Source organism: Pelodiscus sinensis, chromosome 4, assembly GCF_052426305.1.
Source record: "Pelodiscus sinensis isolate ZL-2025 chromosome 4, ASM5242630v1, whole genome shotgun sequence".
Taxonomy (NCBI): domain Eukaryota; kingdom Metazoa; phylum Chordata; order Testudines; family Trionychidae; genus Pelodiscus; species Pelodiscus sinensis.
In genome coordinates, this window is record NC_143055.1 from 74,467,568 (window position 1) to 74,490,062 (window position 22,495).

Genomic DNA, 22,495 nt, shown 5'->3' on the forward strand with positions numbered 1-22,495 from the left:
ATACATAATAAACATTCTTTTTAAAAACAGGTGGAAGAATTCTAACTCTAATATGTACATGTTGAGAAAGGCCACATTACTGTCTAGTCTTACAATATTTTGGTGATATGGGAAGCCTGCTCTTCTATATGAAATTGAGCAATTTCAGGTGGATTATTACCAGCAGCTCTACTCCAACGGCATGCTTTGACAGCAACCCCAGGGCAGGTTTATACCTGAAAGGCCTAATTGAATCAACAAGAACTCATGAATGTTAACGCTCTGAAAACACACAAGCTTTCTGTTTTAAATATATCTTTATCTTTTGATTCCTTGTGATTGGGGTCTACAAATGGCACCCACCTGGGTTAAAGTTAATGATCATCTGTGGGTTTAATCAGCCCTGTTTTGCTAACACCTGCAGTAGGGATCAGGCTTTGAGGGAGAAGTTAGAAAGGGAAGAGCACTAGGAGCTTAAGGGATGACTGGAAAGAACAGTAGATGATTAGTGTGGTGAGAGAAGCTCGAAAAGGAATGGCCCTGCTTGGCTGGCTATTGCCTGTCACTCTCACAGAGAGATGGTAGAGCTGATGTGATCTACAGTTGATAGCTACCTCAGATATACTGCCTGCCAGAGCTTCTCCGAAGGAAGGTAGGTCAGTCAAATGTGAGATAATAGTTTGTTGTCTCTACATTGGTTGGAGGTTAGATAAGACTGCAGTAGGTGTCTTTGTATATGATGACAGCCAAATAAAACCTTTTTGTTGTTTTACATCTGATCATGGTTGTACTAGTAGCTTGATCAGAACTTGATACTGCTCTGGGTACTACTCCCCTGTCTTGTAATAAGTATTCTTGATCAAAAGAAATAAGAGGAGCAGGCTTCAGGAGAATCCTGTTTCAATGCAACTTGCCACAAACCTCACCAGACTGAAATAACTTACACCATGTAATTATAGCTGAAATACTGCCCTTTCTTGGCATATCCAGCTAATAAGCTGTGTTTGCTCTTTCACTAATAACTCTAGATAAAAAGCTGGTTCATATTCAAATTCAGGTATGGCTAATGAGCAGAAACAGTATAACTCCAGATTCTAGCTGCCCTGGACAGGCTTTCTGGAGAGGGATAGGAAATAAGTAGCCTGATATAGCAGAGTGCTGAAGCTAGTATCTGTGGAGTGATTTAGCTCTATTTCCGTGCAAGAAGTAGCCTTCATCTCAACTTAGTCTCCCCCCCGCAAAGGCTACTCTGACAGGAAAAATATCTGTTAACCTTTGAAAGGGCTTCAGTTAAAAGAAACAAGTTAGTCCACTGTGTATTTCTATTAAGTGGCTTTCCGTGCTCAGAGAGGCATGCTGCTGGAGAGTGAAGATCTCAATTTATCTCCAGAACTGGCAAAGCACAGAGACTGGCAGTGCACTTTTCTTCCATGCTGGCCTCCTCAATCTCCCCAAAAAGACATCTGTCTTGGAACCGTCTGTGTTTGTCTCACTGAAGCTTTACTACAGTGTCCAAGGGCGGCATATTTGTATAATTTTTGGTGGTGCCCCATTAGCCATACCCTCTAACCCCCGTTAACCACGCCCTGATCCCCATTAGCTACACCCCCTGACCCTCGTTAACCACGCCTCGGGAGGTAACACACTCGGGGCAAGATGGACACATGACCAGAAGTAAAAGGTGCCATGTCACCCCTCTCGAAGGACTTTTCCCACCATCCTCCTACCAACAGGGATTAGTTTAGCCCCCATCAAACCTCCCTCATGCAACTATCCTGCAATTTCATTAACCCAAAGTGTGTGACATTAACTTGGGGGCAGAGAGGCTGGGGGAAGTGTTACCTCTAAGGCTATGTCTACACTTGCAGCTCCTTGTGCAAGTACAGCCATTCTTGAGCAAGAACCCACAGAGTATCCCGCCTGCTCTTGTGCAAGGAAATTTACAGTACAGCATGGTAAGAGAGGGTATCTTGGGCAAGAGCTATGCTCTTTTCTAACAGGTGTAAGCTCTCTTCCACAAGAGGGCAGTGTGGATGCTCGGCAGGGATTTCTTGCGCAAGAAACCGCTATGGCTAAAGTGGCCATCGGAGCTTTCTTGCGCAGGAGACCGTCCACACTGCCATGGATGCTTTTGCGCAAAAGCACAGCTTGCACATGGCAGTGTGTACATGTTCTTGAGCAAGACTTCTTGCACAAGATGTTCTTGAGCAAGAAGCTGCCAGTGTAGACATAGCCTAAGAGTTTCCTCCCCTGAGCAGAATGAATTTTGTGTTGTGCACCTGTACTGAGTTCATGTGACTTGTTTGGATGTGCCAGTGTGGCACCCAAGTTATTAATAAATATTTTATAAACCTTTACCTTTTCTCTCTGCTACCATGTCTCCTCCCCTTGTTCCATCAACTCCCCTGGTGCCTGCTGCCCCCCCAACTCCTCACCCTCGTCTGCTGTCCTGACTCCTGCCCTTATCACTGCCCTCAGCCCTCCTGTGACCTGCCCCCCCTCCACCAGCCCTTCTCTGCCCCCTGTGCCCACTCCACCAGTAGCCCCACTCTGATCACGTGAGCTATCCCTCCTCATCTCCTCTTCTAACACCTCCCTTTGCATACCTGCCCTGCCTCTCTCCTTTGATGCTGGTTCCTCCCCTGCAGGTGTCTGCCCTTCTGCTTCACCCTCAGAATCCCTTGGCACCTGCACATTCCCTTACCCCTACACCTTCCTGGTGCCTCCACCTTCCCTTACTGCCCCTGCCCCCTTTGCCCTCTCTTTCCCTGATGCCCACCCCCTCACCACTCTCTGCCCCCATTCCCCTCATGTCTCTCTGTGCTCTCACACATGACTTGCTCCATCCCTACCTTTCTCATGCCCACCCCTTCTTTCAAGCCTTCTCCCAGCACCTCCCCCTGTCCCTTCTAGTCCCTAATGCCCTTACTCTCTCCTCTCCCAGCATCACCCTGTCCTCCATCCCACTGACACCTCCCCTCCTGCCCTTTTCCTCATTGTCTAAACTTGGCCCCCTGGTATTTGTGTCTCCTCGACCCCGTCCCTTGGTGCCTTCCCCTTTCTTCCCCCCACCCCCTCCATATAAATCCCTTCCTCTCCCACCACTTCCCCCTAGTTTTCCCCCTTCCCTTCCTTTTCACCTTCCACTTTGTGGGGCTGGAGCCTGTGCTCGGGCCCCAGAAGTCCCAGGACTCCGAACCTGGAGCTAGGTCATGCGGCGCAATGCTGCGCCAAGTAGTTTTAAAGTCCTGGGCCGTGACATCACATCACATCCTGGCATCTCCCCACTGACCTGTAAATGCTGCGCATGGCAGCAGCAACCAGCAGCACATGCCGGCAAGGGGGAGCCAGACTAAAAGCTCTGCATGGCAGGGACAGGAATGGGGGAGGGGGAGGAAGTGCGGGGGAGGCCGGCAGGTGGGGGCTAGGGACTGCTCCAGGCAGGGGTGGGGGAGAGACCCAACTCCAAATATTGATGGAGCAGGGACATCATGAGCCCATATAACCCACTGACCATGTCATTGCCTATCGCACAATATCCTAAACCCTGAGTCTATAATTTAAGTAAATAGTCCATAAAAACCAGTGGAGTAATTACTATGACGAAACAATAAGTAGGGTTATCTTTATGGGGATAAAATGGACACATATAATTCCTTGCTGGTTATTTGTTAATATTATTGTACAAATTATATCTATTTAGAAGGAGGAAAAAAGATTTATTTTTCTATAGAGGCTTTCAAGGTGTTTACATTTACTGTAAACGCTTCAAGGTAGTCGGGTGAGCACATCTGATACCAATATTTTACAATATATTTCATAAAGTATATTTTTTTTCTGTCATTCAGCATGAAGACAGGTTCAATCTGTCCTGATTTAAGGACTATTATGAGAACAGTTTAGATTTTTTTACTCTTCTAGTCATCTGAAAACTCTATAATGACTTACTACTCCTCCCCTGCCTCTCCAAATAAATAAATAAATAAAAATAAAAATCTCACCCCAGGTTGTACAAAACCACATCTCTCCCAGGCATTCTATATACACTACAAAACAAAGTATGCTTTAGAATGGTTATAATCTGTCTAAAATGTAGTAATTAAGCACAGTAAGTTTCATAGCATTAGTAGTTCCCAACCTGTTGTATAGTTTTTCATGCACTTTTGGCAGCAGGCTCCTGTCAAGCTACATCAACACAATGACATGGGAAAGCTTATATAATGATATGTTATTAACCAAGTCAAATGAACTATTCATAGAATTGTTATAGAGCAGCTCCATACCTGCTAGGTGTCTCACAGTACTGACAACATTTCCCTCAGCAATATGACAAAGTTCCTTCTTCAGGGAAATGGCTCAAAGGACTGAGCTATGCCTGCTCTCACTCTCCTTTGCTTTGCAGCATTTGCAGTGACCCCAATAGCCACTTGTGTGCTACAATTGGTGGTATTGGAAGAGTTAGAAAGAAAGAAATTTGGGAAGACCCCAAGTCTGTTTGCCAGACAGCAGAGAGAGCCTAAGGTTGTAGGATAAGCCAGAAGGGTGCTTATCTGCCTCCATGTGAGCCAAGAAAGTAAGTGTCAAGTACAGGATGTTTCCCATCCTGCCTCTCATAAGCCTGTGGCTAAGGAGTACAGTTCTAAAGAAGAGGGAAGGAACCACTAGAAACCTCACAAAGTCATTCACAGACCCCTGAAGATAAGTGAGTAGGAGGCTGGTATGCAGAGGTTTAATATGCAAGGAAACAGATTATTTCTCCCCCGCTCCCAACTAAAACTCTTCTATCCTTCCTATAGCACTCTGAAGCCTGCTATCTTTGCATAACTACAGGGCTGGAGACATTTCACAGTTTCTGGCACAAAACAGTTTTGCCATCTAGAGAAATTAAACTCTTAGCCAAGCAATATAAACTTTATAAAACAGCTTGATAAGCACAGCCTGGAAAGGTTTTCATTCTACTCACTGCCAGTGGGACCTCCAAAAATAGTTGATAAGCATTGTAAAGCCTGCAATATTGGTTCTGAATAGCTCATTCTCCCCCTGCCCCATTCACCTCCTGCAGATTCAGTCTTGCTAGGAATCTTCAAATTGTTTCTGTGCCTATCTTCAGTCTTCCCTTATAGTCTACCAGTTTGTAGAAGGGATGAAATGCCCTTCCCATTACAAATAGTTCATTGGCCAGTGTGTGGTACTAACTACTTTGAATAATATCTCGCTGCAAGCAGAGCTCCTTACTTGCAAAGTGAGCCATTACCTTTAGTCACATTGAGCATCCCACAGTCTAGTCCTGGTTTCTCTGCTACTTTTCTAAACTTAGTTTTTTAATATTTTCAAACACTGTCTTACGTCTCTTCTCATCTATAACTTCCTAAATCCCTTTCAGAGCTCATACATAGTCTGAGGTCCAGGCATATCTTTTTTATGTGTCACAATTCAGGGTAACACCACTTGTATTCCCATTTTAATGCCCAATCTCAGGCTTCCAGTTCCTCAGCTGTTGCCCGTAGTAGGTAGAGACCCAAATTTCTCTTCCTTCTGAATGGGGTATTTCTAGGTTGCATAGTTCCCTGCGTACACTGTTGTTTCCAGTACACATAAAAACATCTGCTTGGAATCTCTGAGGAGAAAGATAAGTGTTTATCATTAGTTACGTGTAGAAAACAAGGCTTGCCTAGAAATACCACCTCACTCTTATGGTAACAGAATTATAGAAAACCTATTTAAAAGGATGTAAACACATGATAATAACATGCCATAGTTAACACCAACCATAATGTGGATTCTGCTAAGAACAAGCCAATCATCTTCCTCTTCCCCTCTCCCTCCTCCCCACACCTGTAGTTTTTATGGTTTCAAGTTTACCACACTTCAGCTCAGAGCAAGCAGTGCACCCATTCACATGGTGCCTCAGTAGGTCCCTTCCCGAATGATTGGAGCCCTCCATGTATGTTTGCTGGATTAGGAAGAAGCCCCAGCCAGTTCAAAATCAGGCTATTTATCCAACAGCCCTTTCTCTGTCTGATCCTCAGAGAACCCAGTTTGATCTGCAGGTTGAACCTCTCTGGTTCAGCATCCTTGGGACCTAACTGGACCTGGATGAGAGGTTTTACTGGACCAGGCAGGTGTGGTTGTTTCTGGTAACCTCAGCTACTGGCCCTCCCTGCCCTGTCCTGGCCACTGGCTGGAGCTTGCTGCTGGCCCTGCCGGCCTGCAGAGCTCCCAGCCACCAGCACTCTCAGGTCCTGGAACATCCATGGTCCTGGCAGTCCACAGATGTTGCTATACCAGAGAGTCCCAGTTTAGAGAGGTTCAACCTGTAGTATATTCACACATTTCAGGGTCGGAGTGGTGGCTTCAAAGGGTGTAAAACCAGAGCAATTATATCAATACATATACACCTTTCTCTTACAGGTACCCAGGTAATCTGAAAATTTCACACTGTCCTAGGATCTTCTGAAACAATCTGCATGAATCTTGTCTTCCAGCTAAAGAAATTCCATAGATACTGTCAATAATACATAAAGATTTTCATTATTAATGTAACAACCCCCCATAATCTTAAACCTTATTGAATTAGTTTTTAACTTTAACAACATGCTGAATGAACATTATTGATTTGTCTGTCACAATGTTCAGTGCTTCTGCTAGAGCCACATATTAAAAGACTCGTTTGTACCTCCCTAATGGTGTTTTCTATTTATAAAAAAATGTATTTAACTCTATTGCTACAGAAACCAAGACAATTGCAATGGAATCCTTGTTAACAGTTCTGTGTCTCAGCTCTGATTCTGCCATCTTTGTTCTTAGCATTTCTGAAAGCTCCAAGCTCAAGAATCAGAAATTCTTTGTGTTCCTGGAATTCCTGGAAGTTTAGCCATAGGTAGTTGTAAATAGGAATTAGGTTAAAATAGACGGCTGGGAATTCTTTGACAATAGTGCTCTTTTGTAGTCTCTATAGGTAAAAAGAAAACTTTGCAAAAAAGGGTCTGCCTTAAATAGTTTCCAGACTAAAAAGAGTTGAAACACTTTGCTTTTTTGCACAAATCCTATCTTCTGGTTCAAAAGACATTTTTTGAACTGTCAGTCTGAAAAGCTATCGTAAAGGTTAGAATCCAAACAAAACCTCTTAATTGACCCCCTACCTCCGTTGGCTTTTTTATGGGTATGTGAAATTCCCTCCTGAGAAGGAGAGATTTAGCATGTTGCTAAATATGTTAATTTGTAAGTGGTAGGAAGAAGCAAGTTGAAGTATTGACATGTAAATCCTACACAGCAGGTTAAGGCAGGAACACTAATTTTCCATGTAAAGGCATTGAAGAAAACCATAGCCACTATTAACACTATTGACTCTTCGTTATGGTCGATAAAAAGCCTCTTCTTTTAGGACTTAAGAACTGTTTTCTGAGGAAGCAGACTAGTTTGTTCCCCCCACCATCGCCCGAAACCTGTAAAATGGACCATGTTTAAGTATCCGTTTCTTAGAACTGGCACTGTACTGAAATACCTGTAAATCAAATTGGTTTGCCAAGTAACTAATAAGTATGTAACCAAACCAGATTGTAGGATAAACTTGAGTAACTTGCAGAATCACTTGCTTCGTGATTAGGCATGCAGTAGCTGAATTGTGTTACTGTGCCACCCAGCTATAGAACACAACAGCTGCTCAAGTCTCATCATATTAGATGATTTACCTCATCAGCCACAGGGGGAAATGATTACTTGGTGGCACACATTGTTTCTGTTTTCAAAAAAATCTGGTCATTTTTCCCAATAGGGCATTAATGCTAGAAAGGAGGGCCAAAAAGGCTATGTCTACACTGCAGTGCTATTTTGGGATATTTGCAATGTCCCAAAATAGCTATTCCATGTGTTTTGAGCATGTCCCTTATTTTCAAATATAAAGAGCTCACTATTCCAATGTCCCTGTAAACCTCATTCCATGAGGAATAAAGGACATTTGGAATAGTGATTTATTTCAAAATAAGTGCTGTGTGGACAGCACCAAATTTCAAAATAAGCGATTTCAAAATGACCTCAAAATAAGCTATATGATTTGCTACGAGTGCAGTGCAGATGCACCACAGAGAGAATATCACCAGATAGGTAGAAACTCAAATTTTAAATTGTTTTCTAAGTGGTGACAAGTATCCACTTTTTATATTTTGTCTGAGAGTTAGGCAGTTATATTACAATCTAACTGCTCCCAGCTTTAATTTCTTCTTTCTTAAAATTGCAAACATTTTTTTAAGTCAGCTTGTCCAAATTATAGGATCAAAGCTAGAAGGACAAAATTCTAATCAATGACTTCTTCTCTTACCTATAAAATCAGTTTGGAAGGATTAGATATTTATCAGTAAATGTCAGTTACACTGTGCATGCTCAAACTGACAAAAATGCCCATCTGTAGATTTTGAGTATGGCTGAAAGTAAGAAAAATACTGCTTGAGAACTTACTAGAGTTTGACATAAGGATATTTACTTTGCATATTATGACATGTGATGACAATTTTTCAAGTTAAAAGCTTTAACTTTTGAATCTCAGTGTCTACTGTTACTATGATTCCTCCATAATTTTGCATAACTGAAAATTTAAATAATTAAAAACTGAAGTATCAAAATGAAAATAATCATGAATTGACTCCTGCCAAGTCTGCCTAGAAGACTGGTATTTTAGTCCTCCATGGCACAAATAACAATTTTAAGTAGCCTTCTTTGGAAGAAAGGGTCGAGGTTAAAACTCTGTTAGATACATAAACCTACACATGGATTTATTGACCTCAAGTTCTACATAAAGAGATGTGGGTGCCCAATATTATTGAAAAGGAAGCCACATACTGAGGTGCTTAGCTTCAGTAGCTACATATGACAATTTTGGCCTAAACCTTATGGAGGCAAATCTGTGTCTTGATGAACAGAGAAGTGATTCCAATACTGGACCCAACAGGAAACTCTAAATAATACTGTAATACTCTACATTTAGAGAAAGGAATTGAGGAGATGATCTGGTTCCTTACTTTTGACAGAGAAATTGGTAATTTCTTTTTTAGATTCTCATGCACATTAGCAAAACTGCAGGGATTATTGTCAAATTCATGTAGATTAATTGTATATTGTATTTTAATTAATGAAAACATATCCCTTTCTTTTAGCTTTTGACTAGCTCATTTATCAAAGTCTACGTATGTGTTTAAGGCCAATAACAGACTACTAGACTAAGAAATTGTTTTGTTACAAAGAGTAGACTGTAAATAGTATAAATGTGCACAGTGTGAACTAAAAAGTTTCCCTGGGGTGTTATATATAAGCTTTAAGAGAGGTCCAATAGTGTGATGCTGAAAGGTGAAATTAAATGAACACATGGAAAAATCTATTTTACTTATCCCTCCTCATTCACTGCTCACTTTACTTAGGGAATTTTCCCTATTTTGTGGAACAAATATTTGTGTTCTGAGTTTTGAAAACTCTCTTTAGAATTCAAAGAGCATTACTAATACCTATGGGAAAGTTAGAGGTATAAAATTAGTGTTGTCAAAGATACTTAGGGCATGTCCATACTGGAGAGTTATTTCAAAATTTTGAAATAACCAGCAGATCGTCCACACTACCAAGCCAGTTTATTTTGAAATAAGCTCGCTATTTCAAAATAACTCCTTTTTCTTTGGGCTGCCCCTACACTGCAGAGCTATTTTGGGATACTGGAAATATCCTGAAATAGCTATTCCATGGACAATCCCACTATTTCGAAATATAATGGGCTCACTATTCCAATGTCCTTGTAAACCTCATCTCCCTTACTCCATGTGACGTTTTGGATTAGTGCTCTATTTCGAAATCTGGCGCTATGTAGACAGTGCCAAATTATGAAATAAGTTATTCTGAAATTAACTTGAAATAAGCTATGCAATTTGCATAGCTTGCAGTGCATAGCTTATTTCGCGCTCTGGATGCAGTGTAGATGCACCCTTGGGGAATAAGCTTATTTTGAAATAGTTATTTTGAGAGTTATGATTCCAAAATAATCTCATACTATAGACATAGTCTTAGTGAGTTGGATATGAAATAAATATTACTGGCATATAGTTCAAATCTTGGAACTTATTTAGTAATTTTATTATGCACATGAAAACAAAACTTTAGGGCTTAAACAAAATTTTCATTGAAGGCTGAGACATTTGTTTATTTTTCAACTATTACTTAAATCTCTTTTGTGCAATTAATATCAGATACTAAGAAGGTTGTAACAGCTTCTTTTTGAATAATTGGCTCTTGAATAGAGAATTTAAATGCTTTGTTTTTCTCTTGCATGGACTTTTTTTTTTTTTTTGTCTAAAGGCACAAGCTTGTCGGCTGCAAATATGTACAGAATGAAATGTGAAGCATCTAGCCTACATTTTAATCGTTATCCATAACATCTGCAAATTGGCCCAGGAAAAATATCATGAGGCAATACAAACAGGTATCAATAGTTTACCATTCCAGAGTTATTAATGAACATAAATAATTTTTTTTCTCTTTAAATTATAGTTATTTACAAATGAACTTTTTAGATATGAGAAAATTCTCATTCATACTCCAGGCCATTAAAGTAAAGGATGGTGGTGATTGTAGTGGAGGCCTCCTCATGTTCCCCTATTAAATCTTAGTTGTATTCTAGATTGGTTCTTGTATTGCGCTCATCACCATAAAACTGAGCATTTTCCAGTAGCGCATTAAGCAGGGTGGCTAATCTGTTATGAGGTGGTCGTTCTCTTATCCTCCCTTCAGAAAGCAGAAATGTGTGCACTGGAGCATCTTGGTTTTTAACTTCTGTTGCATTGTATTTGTTAGAAATTCCAAAATCAAATAAGGGCCTCATGCTTAGAGAAGGTCCTTAATTCATTCCACAGTTTCAGAATGGCCCCCAAACTACGGAATCTCTCGACTATGTACCTTATAAAGTCAGGAAATGCTGAAAACTTGTAACTGGCAATATTTAGATATTAAACTGATAAGAACAACTGAAAGGATCAGAGACACAGGTGTAGGGTTAGCAGAAAGGCATCCACACTAAAGACTTGGGGAATGTGAGGAAGCTGTTATGGTCATAAGGAGCGAAGTGAAGATTTTGAAAGATGGCAGTGATAGGCTAGTGTGGACACTTCGGTTTGGTCACAAAAGAGGTAGCAAGTAGGGCAATATCAATGGTGTGATTGCACTTCTCTTTGGAATTTGGGGTGTCATCAAATGTTGCACTCTTATCATGTCGTCATTGCTTCTGCCACTGAGACAAAATCTTTTAGGTAGAGAATTCTAATATGTAGGGTACAGAGGTCTTAAGTTCTTCACTATAGAGTAACTAACTAGAATTATAATTTTGGGGTGAGGGAGGTAATATTTATTCCATATTATATTATCTTTCCTATCGAATATCAAAATTTCTCTTTGTGCTGTCAAGGAATACTCTGAAACAAGGGATGGAAAAAGGTGAGGCTCTACGGCTACTCGACATTGCACACTCCTTAGAGTGAAGAGCCACTTGAATGCCTATGGTGTATAGCCTACAAAGCTCTCTCTGCACTCAAGCATTGCCTTCCCCATCTATGCTATTTCTAGTAGAGTAGTGTCCTGCTGCTGGGAGCTGCAGCAACTCTTCCCTAATGTTCAGAGCCATGCACCATAGTTTGGATGCAGCATGTAGCAACACATACTCACCACCTGCAGTGGTGTGCCATGTAGATGTAGCCTATATCCTGTAAAAGTCATTCTAGAAGTGTAAAAGACAATACCCAGCTGGATTGTTATCATGAACAGTGTCTTAAATGTTTAAAAGAATGTTTAAATAGAATCAGAACAGTAGGTTTAAAAGGAACCACACGGATCATCTAGTCTAATCCTCTGCAGGATTTCTTGTGACTAAATAATTTAAGATGGCTACCTATTCAGCCTCTTTTTGAAAATTTCCAGTGAAGAATCTAGCCCCAACCTCTCAAAGCAGTCTGTTTCATTGTCAGACTGTTCTTACAGCTAGAAGCTTTTTTCTGAGATTGAATATGAATTTGCTATGCTGTAGTCCCGTTGCCTTTGGTCCTGCCCTCTCTGACAAAAAACTTTTCTCCATCTTTATGCCAACCTTTCATGTATCTGAACACTCTCATATCCCTCTTTTATCTCCACTTTTCCAAACTAACCCTATCCAATTCCTTCAGTCTTTGCTCATATGGTGTGCATTCTAGCCTTTTGATCATCTTAGTTGCTTGCCTCTTGATCCTTTCCAGTTTCACCACATACTTGCTATATTTGGTGACCAAAATTGCACAGAATACTTCAGATAAGACTTAATTAGTACTGAGTAGAGTGGTGTTACCATTTCATGTGACTTGCATACTGTGCCTGTGTTAATGAAACTTAACATTGCATTAGCTATTTTTACAACACGTAGCATTTATTGTAGATTACACAGTCAAAAGAATTGAGGAAAAATCATTAATGATCTTCAGCAACAATGTACCAGTGTGTGAATTCAAATTTTAACATTAGTTGATTTGTATCCTATTGCTAATAAGATTTGGCCACCAATTTTTTTGAACTTTGGCAAAGGAGCTAGAGTAAAGAAATATTTTGAAGTACAGAGTCAAGTGAGCTATTTAAATTGCTTTTGGAATAGAGACTTGACAAATATTACACTACCTTTTTTTTAATTTATGGACAAGTGTCCAGAGTGACAATATTAAAATGCATTGTAATAGCTTCAGTTTAAGGGCAGAGATGTTTACATGGAGATTGTGTGTGTGGCACTCCTCAGAAAATTACTCAGCAATATTCATAGGATAAGTAATAACATTAATGACCAATTAGATTTAATTTTTTCAGGGTAATGTGAAAAATAGTTCTTAATGTTTTAGTAATTTTTCTAGTTGACTACTATGCATCTCTGTGGCTGAAAATCAGCACGCATGGGATGATAAAATGTTGACTCTGGACAAAGAGTCTATCATTCTTATCCTAGGTAATAAGATTAATATTATTTCATTTAGATTATTCATTAAAAAATGGCTGACAAAAGAAAGATTAAAAAGACCGGGACTTTTCAATTTAAAAGAGAGGAGATTAAGGGGGGATATGATAGAGGTCTGTAAAATCATGACAGGTATGGAGAAAGTGAATTAGTAAAAGTTATTTACTTGTTCCCATAACATAAGAACTAGGGATCACCAAATAAAATGAATAGGTAGCAGGTTTAAAACAAACAAAAGGACATTTTTCATCACACAGTGCAAAGTCAACTTGTGGAACTTCTTGCTAGAGGATGTTGTGAAGACTTGAACAGGGTCAAAAAATAGCTAAATATATTCATGGAGCAAAATGCAGGACAATGTAGCACTTTAAAGACTAACAAGATGGTTTATTAGATGATGAGCTTTCGTGGGCCAGACCCACTTCCTCAGATCAAATAGTGGAAGAAAGTAGTCACAACCATATATACCAAAGGATACAATTAAAAAAAATGAACAAATATGAAAAGGACAAATCACATTGCAGAACAGAAGGGGGATGCGGGGGGGTGGGAAGGGGGAGGAAGGAAGGTAAGTGTCTGTGAATTGCTGATATTAAAGGTAGGGAGAGTGGGATGTTTGTGAGTTAATGGTATTACAGGTGATAATTGGGGAAACTGTCTTGGTAATGGGTGAGAAAGTTCAAAGACTTGTTAAGTCCTTGTTGGCAAGTGTCGAATTTTAACATGAATGACAGTTCAGAGGATTCCCTTTCAAGTGCAGATGTAAAAGGTCTTTGTAGCAGAATGCAGGTGGCTAAGTCATTTAGAGAGTGTCCTTTTTGATTAAAGTGGCAAGAAACTGTTTTCTCTTTGTGATCTTGTCTGATATCTGTTTTGTGGGCATTAATCCTTTGGCGAAGTGTCCAATGTACATAGCAGACGGACACTTTCGGCAAGCTCATCATCTAATAAACCATCTTGTTAGTCTTTAAAGTGCTACATTGTCCTGCATTTTGCTTCAACTACCCCAGACTAACACGGCTACATTTCTATCTATATTCATGGAGGTTAGGTCCAGGATGGGTAGGAATGGTTTCCCTAGCCCCTGTTTGTAAGGGGCTGGAAATGGGTGATGGTAGAGGGACCACCTGATGATTACCTGTTCTGTTCACTTCCTGTGGGGCATCTTGCATTGGCCACTGTCAGAAGACAAGAAACTGGGCTAGGCGGACCTTTGGTCTGACCCAGTCTGGCTGTTCTTATTCTCTTATGCCAGTTTTGCTGAAACCTTATTTTCTAATGGAAAGGAACATCCTAACTGAACTACTTCCTTACTAGCCCCATAAATGATGCAGACTGACAGGGAACATGACAAAATTCCATCATAATGGAGCTACCTAATGTGATAGACTATTAACCATTAATAAGGAGTTAGCAAAAACGGAGGCTCAATTGCCACATAAACTGATGACTGCCAAATAGTGCTACTAATCAGTTACCTCACTCAGTGCTTTTAGTTATTTGTAATGTGGTGTTCAAAATCCCTGAGCAGAGACCAAGACAATCTGGCACTAAGGCTGTGTCTAGACTACAGGGTTTTGTCGACAAAAGTGAACTTTTGTTGACAAAACTATACCTGCATCTACACTACCGCTGAGTTCTGTCGACATAACGTCGACAGAACTTGGCAGTTTTGTTGATGGTGATAAACTTCATTCTATGAGGAATATCGCCTTTTGTTGACTGGGTTCTTTCAACAGAAGGTGTTATTACATCTACACTCTCATGTCGACAAAGCAGCTTGCTTTGTCGACAGAACTGGATATAATCTAGATACTCTTTGTCAACAGAGGCTTTGTCGACAGTATCTGTTGACAAAGCCTCTGTTGACAAAAGCCTGTAGTTTAGACGTACCCTAAGTTCTGAACAAAACCAGTCAATGGTCCCAAGTGTGAACAGTAAAGAGCATACCATAACATGTTGTCTTGACCTGATGTAGGACATTCTGCCCTGTGACAAGTGGAGGGTTCTTGTTTTGGACACCTAAATTACCTCTCAGCTTGTCAGTTACATTGATTAGGTTAACTTTATTAAAGTCAATGAAGTACATTTGCTTTATACTAGCTCAGGATCTGGAGCAACAGGACCAGATATAGCAATAGCTCATAATTACGTGGTGGTCTTTTCATAGCTTTCCCCCTGTCCCCAGTCAATCTCAATTATCCCCTACTCTTTCCCCAAAACCAAACATTTACCTTGATGTATCAAACATCAAGTGTTACCATGATTCTTCAGTATTTCAGTCAAACATTCAGATGCTTTCTTTCTAAGAGGACCTCTGATACTGTTTTCATACGGGAGGAGGAATGGCAGAAACATGATTAAATTCAAGTATATATTTAGACATCAAGCTATCATCTCTGCCAGCATCCAATTTAAATGGAAAAAGGTCCCATAAGGTACATCATAAATTCACAGTAATTCTGGATAAATTTTTCATTATCTCATGTCATGCTGTAACATTACAAATTTAAAAGCAATCAGCTGCAAATGCACATGGGGCTATCCCAATTATTCCTTAAAAAAGTGTCATTCAAGTTTGAGTAGCACCAAGAAAATGGCTTGGCTGTAGTTGAAATGCAAATCAGGTCCTTCAAAGTATGTCCTTCCAAAACATAATTTCAAGTGTGATTTTTTTTTTTAGATTGACACAAACATTTATGGGAGTACTGTACTACATGTGTTTTTAAGACATATGGGGGTTTGATCCTCTTCCCTAACATCAGTGGGAAAATCTCCAATTGGCTTCCCATTGGATTAGACCCTGAATACACAAAATGTTCTAATATTTGGGACCAAACCACTGCCCACTTTCTTGATACAATCCCACCTCCATTAAAGTCAATAGTAATCCTCCCACTGAGTTGGGGTGTGTGTGTGGGGGGGCAGTTCTTCTTTCAGTCTTTACTCCAGAAAACTTGTCATGTGATTTATCAAAATTGGGTGATGAAGACTTGCTGTGTAGGATCTATTTGGCTGTAATGTGTACTAATGCTTTTTTCCTACAACTTTATTTACTTCAGCTCTTTGTGGGAGCTGCGCATCTGTGCCTAGGGACAGAATATAGTCCTGATTTACCATTAAAGACTCTTACTGAAGTCAATGAAGTTACCTTTACATGCTGAACACGAGTGCCTCTGAGCCCTGATACCTGTCTTGTATAAAGCATCTAAACAATGTTGGTGCTATACCAAAAAATCACTAAAATGAAAATAAGTTATTTATTAACAATAAGCTTCCTTGGGTTTATTTTACTATAGTAGAAATCTCTTATTTTGTGGGTGATTGGATATCATATGGGAAATAAAATCATGAAATACAGGCAGTCCCCGGGTTACATGGATCCGACTTACATCGGATCCCTACTTACAAACGGGGTGAGGCAACCCCGCACTAGCTGCTTCTCCCCAGCAGACCAGGGAGACGCAAAGCTAGTGCCCCCCCAGCAGAGCAGGGAGACGCGAAGCGGCTTTTCTCAGCAGACACCTCAGCTTGAGAATAAAGGACTGAGGGAAGTGAGGTGTGGGAGAATAAAACTGAGCTCTGGAGAAATGTTTGGCTAGAGTTTCCCCTACAATATGTACCAGTTCCGACTTACAAACAAATTCAACTTAAGAACAAACCTACAGTCCCTATCTTGTATGTAACCCGGGGACTGCCTGTAATAGTAAAAACAAGTATAAATAAATCTTATTCTCTCTGCCTCCTCAATAATCTGTGGACATGTTTTTAATTAATACAATCCTCAAACGGATGTCTTAGCTCAAATGTTGAATGAAGCTGATCTTTTAAAAATATAATGCAGGGATAAGCATGTAAAGGTAAGTTTAAAGACTTACATGTATATCCCCCTGACTCCTTTGCAGGCTCAGTGCAGGGCTATGTAAGAGAATCCTGCAAACAGCTGCTAGAATGGGGTGAAAATGCAGATTGGCATGATTTAGGGTCTTACTGGTTAATCCCAGGGGTTTTTTTTCCACTCATGTCTTTTCCTTCTCCCTACATTCACCGAGTTGATGAGGGAGTGGTGTAAGAGCTTCTGTCTGTTCCAGGTCACCAAAGGATAAGCCTTATCCTCAACTGATCCGAATTTAATGTTTACTTTGACAGAGGCACAAAGCAACCATACTAGGCGGGAGAGTCTGTCCCTAATTGTTTACACATCGGTACAGCTGCTTTCATGATAATTCTGTATTAATTCCTCTTCACATGGCAGATATTTTCACACATAATTAGAAAATGAGGATTAAGTTGTATTTTCAAGCTAATTAAATTTACGTACTATATAGACTTTTCCACTACTGGAGGAGGGTCTCACATTATTTGAATCTAAATACATTTAAAATTTTTATTTCCATGGTGTGCAAGAATTTTCCATGTAAAATAGCATTTGACCTCTTTGCTTTGTTAATCCTCTTATTGAATGCAGTTGTGTAAATCCATTTCTCAGGAGAAGCAAAAGTTGCATACAAAATACACAATATGCCAACATCTTTATGACCTTGAACTGCATTTCCTCACCTTTCACCCCGTAGCACCCTTACTTTACTTACACTACATTGGTGACATCTTCATCATATGGACCCACAGGAAAGAGACCCTTGATGAATTTCACAGAGATTTCAACAACTTCTACCCCACCATCAACCTTAGCCTGGATCAATCAACACAAGAGATCCACCTCCTTGACACTACAGTACAATTAAATGATGTACAAATTTTCACCACCCTGTACTGAAAACCTACTGACTGCTACACTTACCTTCATGCCTCTAGCTTCCATTCCAGACACATTTCTCAATTTATTGCATTCAACCAAGCCCTGAGATGCAATAGGATTTGCTCCAATACCACAGACAGACACAAACACCTACAGGATCTATATAGAGTATTCTTAAAACTGAAATACCCACCCGGAGAAGTGAAACAGATAAACAGAGCCAAAAGAGTATCCAGATATGAACTATTTCAAGACAGGCCAAGAAGAGAAAACAACAGAATTCCACTTGTCATCACCTACAGCCCACAACTTAAAACCCTCCAATGCATTATCAGCAACCCACAACCTGTCCTGACTCCTCACTCTCACTGGCCTTGCAGGTAAGGCCAATCCTCACCTACAGACAACCCCCTACTCTAACAAATTCTTTCCAGTAGCCATGCAACACACCTCCATCATAAACATCCAGGAACCCACCTCTGCAATCGGCCCCGGTGCCAACTATGCTCATACATCTATACCAGCGATTTTATCACTGGACTCAACATCATCAGCCACTACATCAGGGGCTCATTTTAACTGCACATCCACTGATGTGATCTATGCCATCAAATGCTTGTCATGCCCAACTATAATGTATATTGGCCAAACTGAACAGTCTTTTTACAGGAAAGAATTAATGGACACAAATCAGATATCTGAAAAGGCAACACACACAAACGTGTTGGAGAACACTTAACCTGCCCGGGCACTTATTAACATATCTTCTAAGTCACCATGTTGTTTCAGGCTAATTCTACAAGCCAAATACACAGGGAAGGTTGGGACTTAACTTCATTTACAAGTTAGATCCTGATCAGAATGGATTAGACAGAGATGTCAGCTGGCTTGCACACTACCTGCCACATCCTAATGACTTAACCAACCAACCAAACACTTGTGGTGCTAATTGCTCTTATGAGCCTCTTAGAACTCTTGCTTTGAATTGGGTATAACCAATGACTTCAGATCATCTGGAATTGAATATGTGACTGAAATAATAGCAGTCTCCAGCCCCAAACCTCAGGCATGTGTTTCTATTGCCAAAAAAAAGTAAAGTAAAGTTTCCCAGAAACTTCAACTAAACGACCTGGGTGTGGTGGATTTGTGGTGTGACACCAAGGAGGGAGTTTGTGTCAGAGCAATCTTGACAGTCACATTGTATAAGCCTAAGTCATACACTTCACATAACACTTCTTCCCATGCCCTTTCTTGAGACAGTTTTCCTTTGAAGTCTGCAGTGATGGGCGGATTGATATAGTAGTTCTGGAAAATGTTTTGTTACTGCTACTTCATTAATCCCACAAAGCTTTAATTTGGTCTTAACCAGCCCCTCCATATTAAACTTTGATAGGAACGGCATTATTGGTTAATACTTGAATGCATTCAGGTCTAATCTAACAAGGGCAAATTATTATATTTCAGGTCCATGTGAATAAAAAGGTTTGACTGTATAACTTTTTGAGACTGAAGCTAGTGTGTAGCATACAAATATGTCAAACCCTATAACCACTTTTTATACCCTCTATTTGTGCTGACAGAGGGAGCAAGTAGAGAGTGGATGACTGAAAGATTTTATTCCACTACAGGTCCACCATCTCTATACATTTCTTATAAATATGTATTGGATGTAATTGGATCACTTGACTTTGTTTTTCTTATCAAATTATCTACACAGCACACTGTAGTGGACAGGAGGAGTGTTGACCAGCACCTGGTGACTAAGGGGTTACATTCAGGTACTGGCCAAGGGGCTGGGAGAATCAGTCGAGATAGTGTTGAAATTTGAATTGGATATAGCTTCCTTGCCTGCTTTCTTTGTGTGGGAGAGAAAAACCAGGAGTTGAGACACAGAATGATTTAAACCTAGGCAAGTCTACCATGTCTCCAAGGAATTTGGGGCATGGGAGTGGATTGAACAAAGAGAAAATTGGAAGTAAGTAAAGGGAAAAGTGAATCTAGTTGCATTTAGGGTAATTTTTCTTTGTTGTGGTTTGGTTTGAACTGCTCTGTGTGAATCTATGCCTCCCCTCCCTATTTACCATCTAGCATTGTGCTCAGAGATTTTTCTCTGTGTTTTAATTTGTTTTCCTTAGTTAGTCTGTAACATCTAGCAACCAAGTATGCTTTATCAAGTTTACCTTTTGTTTTGTAATACAAAAATAGCTTTTTAAGGTGATGATTTGATTCTTGTGTCCAGGAAGATCTGTCTGTGTGTATCTGCATGCCTCAGACTGAGAGGGCAGCTACCAGAGACTGCAGCTTGTTTTTCTCTTTTCTTTTTTCAAGCTCTTTTGGGGCAATAGAGCTTAGGGTACCCCTGGGGGTGGATTCAAGTGTTCACCCCTGTTTTTTTAAGGACAAAAATCACTTGATGATGACAGTGATTCTTCAAAATCTGTGTATTGTGATTCTAGGAGCATGTTTTTGTAACTAGTGTCTGCAAGGACTTTTTTTTTTCTTTTTAAGCATTGCAGGTCCCCATCTGCTGCACTTGGAGTGTCAGAGTAGGGAACAGCCCTGACGCACACAATCACCATGCTAAGCAATGTGCATTTAAATCACCATGCTCTATCCTGTGCATTTAAAATATCAGTGCTAACTCTTTTTCTAAATAGTGAAATTAGCGATGGTATTTTGGATAAACACATTGGTAATCTTCCCTTCAAATAATGAAAACAGCCTTTCATTTGAACTCTTATTTCGCATAACTTCTCTTTAAAATCCTGTTTGACAAAGTACCTGTCAGTGGGTAGATACTTGGTGATGAATTTATTACTATTCCATACCCTATGACGCTCCAGCTGCCTCCAGCATGTACTTTACTTTACTGTTGTTCTGGATGAAAGGCACAGAGTAAGTATACATTTAGTGAGTTTCAAATATTAATGCCCATCTTTTTCCTATTTTTATTTTCATTCTTCTGTGCAGGACCAGCTGCAAAATCTTTGAGCAGATCACATACTTGGTCAGTGAACAAACCATTCCATCAGTTGTTCAGTGCTACTTGAATTAGGTACCTCAAGATCCATGTACCTCCAGTGTGTTCTCTCTGATCTTCATAAATCAAGAGGGAAAAGGTGATCTAGGTACCACTACTTTAATGAGACACTCAGTGTAATTCTGCAAATCACCATTTGGCTACCTTTTCTTGATGTAGCTCTCTATCACCTGCTAAATGATAACATAGAAGAGAACAACAGCAGAATAGTTCCTCCTGCTTTGCATCATCACACTTCAGTAGTCTTTAGTATATTGTTACTAGGAGTCAGACATACACCAGCACCTGTATGCAAAAGCAAATATGTCTGAGTAAAGCAAATACAATTTGATTGTTTTGAAGCCTGACTCTCACTGATCCTATCTCAGTGATTTGTCCTTGACAGAACAACAAAATAATATCTGGCATGTAATTCCAAGACTTCTCCTGTAATGGTACCAGACATATTCCAAACACTGCAGTAAATTACCTTCTTTCCTCATGAACAGACATATGCCCAGTGTCATAAGATAATTGAACTTTTCTAGGTCTTGAGCCACAAAACAGTTCATCTTCTGTGGGACTACCCAGGTGGTTTAAAATTAAACCTGTTGAAATGTTTTGATAGAATCCTGAAGGGTCTCAACTCTTAGTAGTCTCACTAGATCCTCCTGGGTTTTTAAACCTGCTGACTTGCATAGTTACCTGTGTCACTTCTCTTGGTTCTCTACTTCTACTGTAAAGCAAATTGGTAATGGCCAGGTTGATTTTTTATGCCTTTGTTATCAGTAACCTTCTACAACGTTTATAAATGTTCCCCGGGGGAAATGATTGTTTTTTGTAAATGGTGTATATTAATGTTAGCATTACCAAAAATGAAAGAGATGGAGTGGAACTTGGAGACTGTAGTAGTGAACAGGAACCTTCCCACCTGCCATACTCCATGGAGAAACAAACATGATGTTACATTAAAATTCTTTAATTATTTACTGACATGGCATTACTTTTTCTTTTTTTTTTAAATGTAAGTACATTTTAGTGGCAGCTATTACCAAAACAATAACTATTTTTAAAAAATAGTTGAATTAGAAATCAGTTTAAAAACGGAATGAAAAGGGGATGAAGTGGGGCCAGAGAATGGATGTCTCAGGAAATAGAATATTCTAAAATTTACTTCTCATGAAATTGAAATGGTTAGCTCCTATGCTCTATTTGGCTTCTCTTCCATATTTCAAAGCAAGAGTAAGTAGGTGAACCTGCAAAAGTGCTCTCCTGTGACTACATGCTACTGAAATACATACAAAATATGCCTTGTAAGGTGCCAGTGAAAAGCTCATGACTCACTGGCTATTAATATTGCATTAGGTAGGTGCGAGCAACTGATCCAAAGTTATGGACGTGTACTAAAATTAGAATTCTTAAACTGTTTGCCTGCCAAGCAGAAATGATCTCACCCCAGACTAATGTAGCCTTTCCCACCAGGGAGTTACTGCCAAAGTGTTTTTGATTAGAATGTGTATTTACATATTGCATAAGAGACCCATCAAACTAAGGGGGGGGGGGGCGGGGTTGGGGAGCTAGAAGCAAACTTCACACTATCATGCTGGAAGAGGAGACTGACCGACCATACTATGTTCAATGTTCATTCAGTTACATGGGAGAAGGAAGGAATTAAATGACTAGCAGACACAATTCCAGCAGGGGGGAGGTATGGGTGAGTAAGTAGCAGGAAACTTCTTTCAAA

At 40.0% G+C, this 22,495-nt stretch overlaps 1 long non-coding RNA gene across 1 annotated transcript in view; it reads left to right on the forward strand.

Annotated features, from left to right (window-relative positions):
- Positions 1 to 483: 483 nt before the first annotated feature.
- LOC142829440 (uncharacterized) overlaps positions 484 to 22,495 on the forward strand; it is a 71,748-nt gene continuing 49,736 nt past the window's right edge. Inside the window, exon 1 of the long non-coding RNA XR_012903852.2 lies at positions 484 to 631. This is a non-coding gene — a long non-coding RNA (uncharacterized LOC142829440). The remainder of the gene's footprint in view (positions 632 to 22,495) is intronic.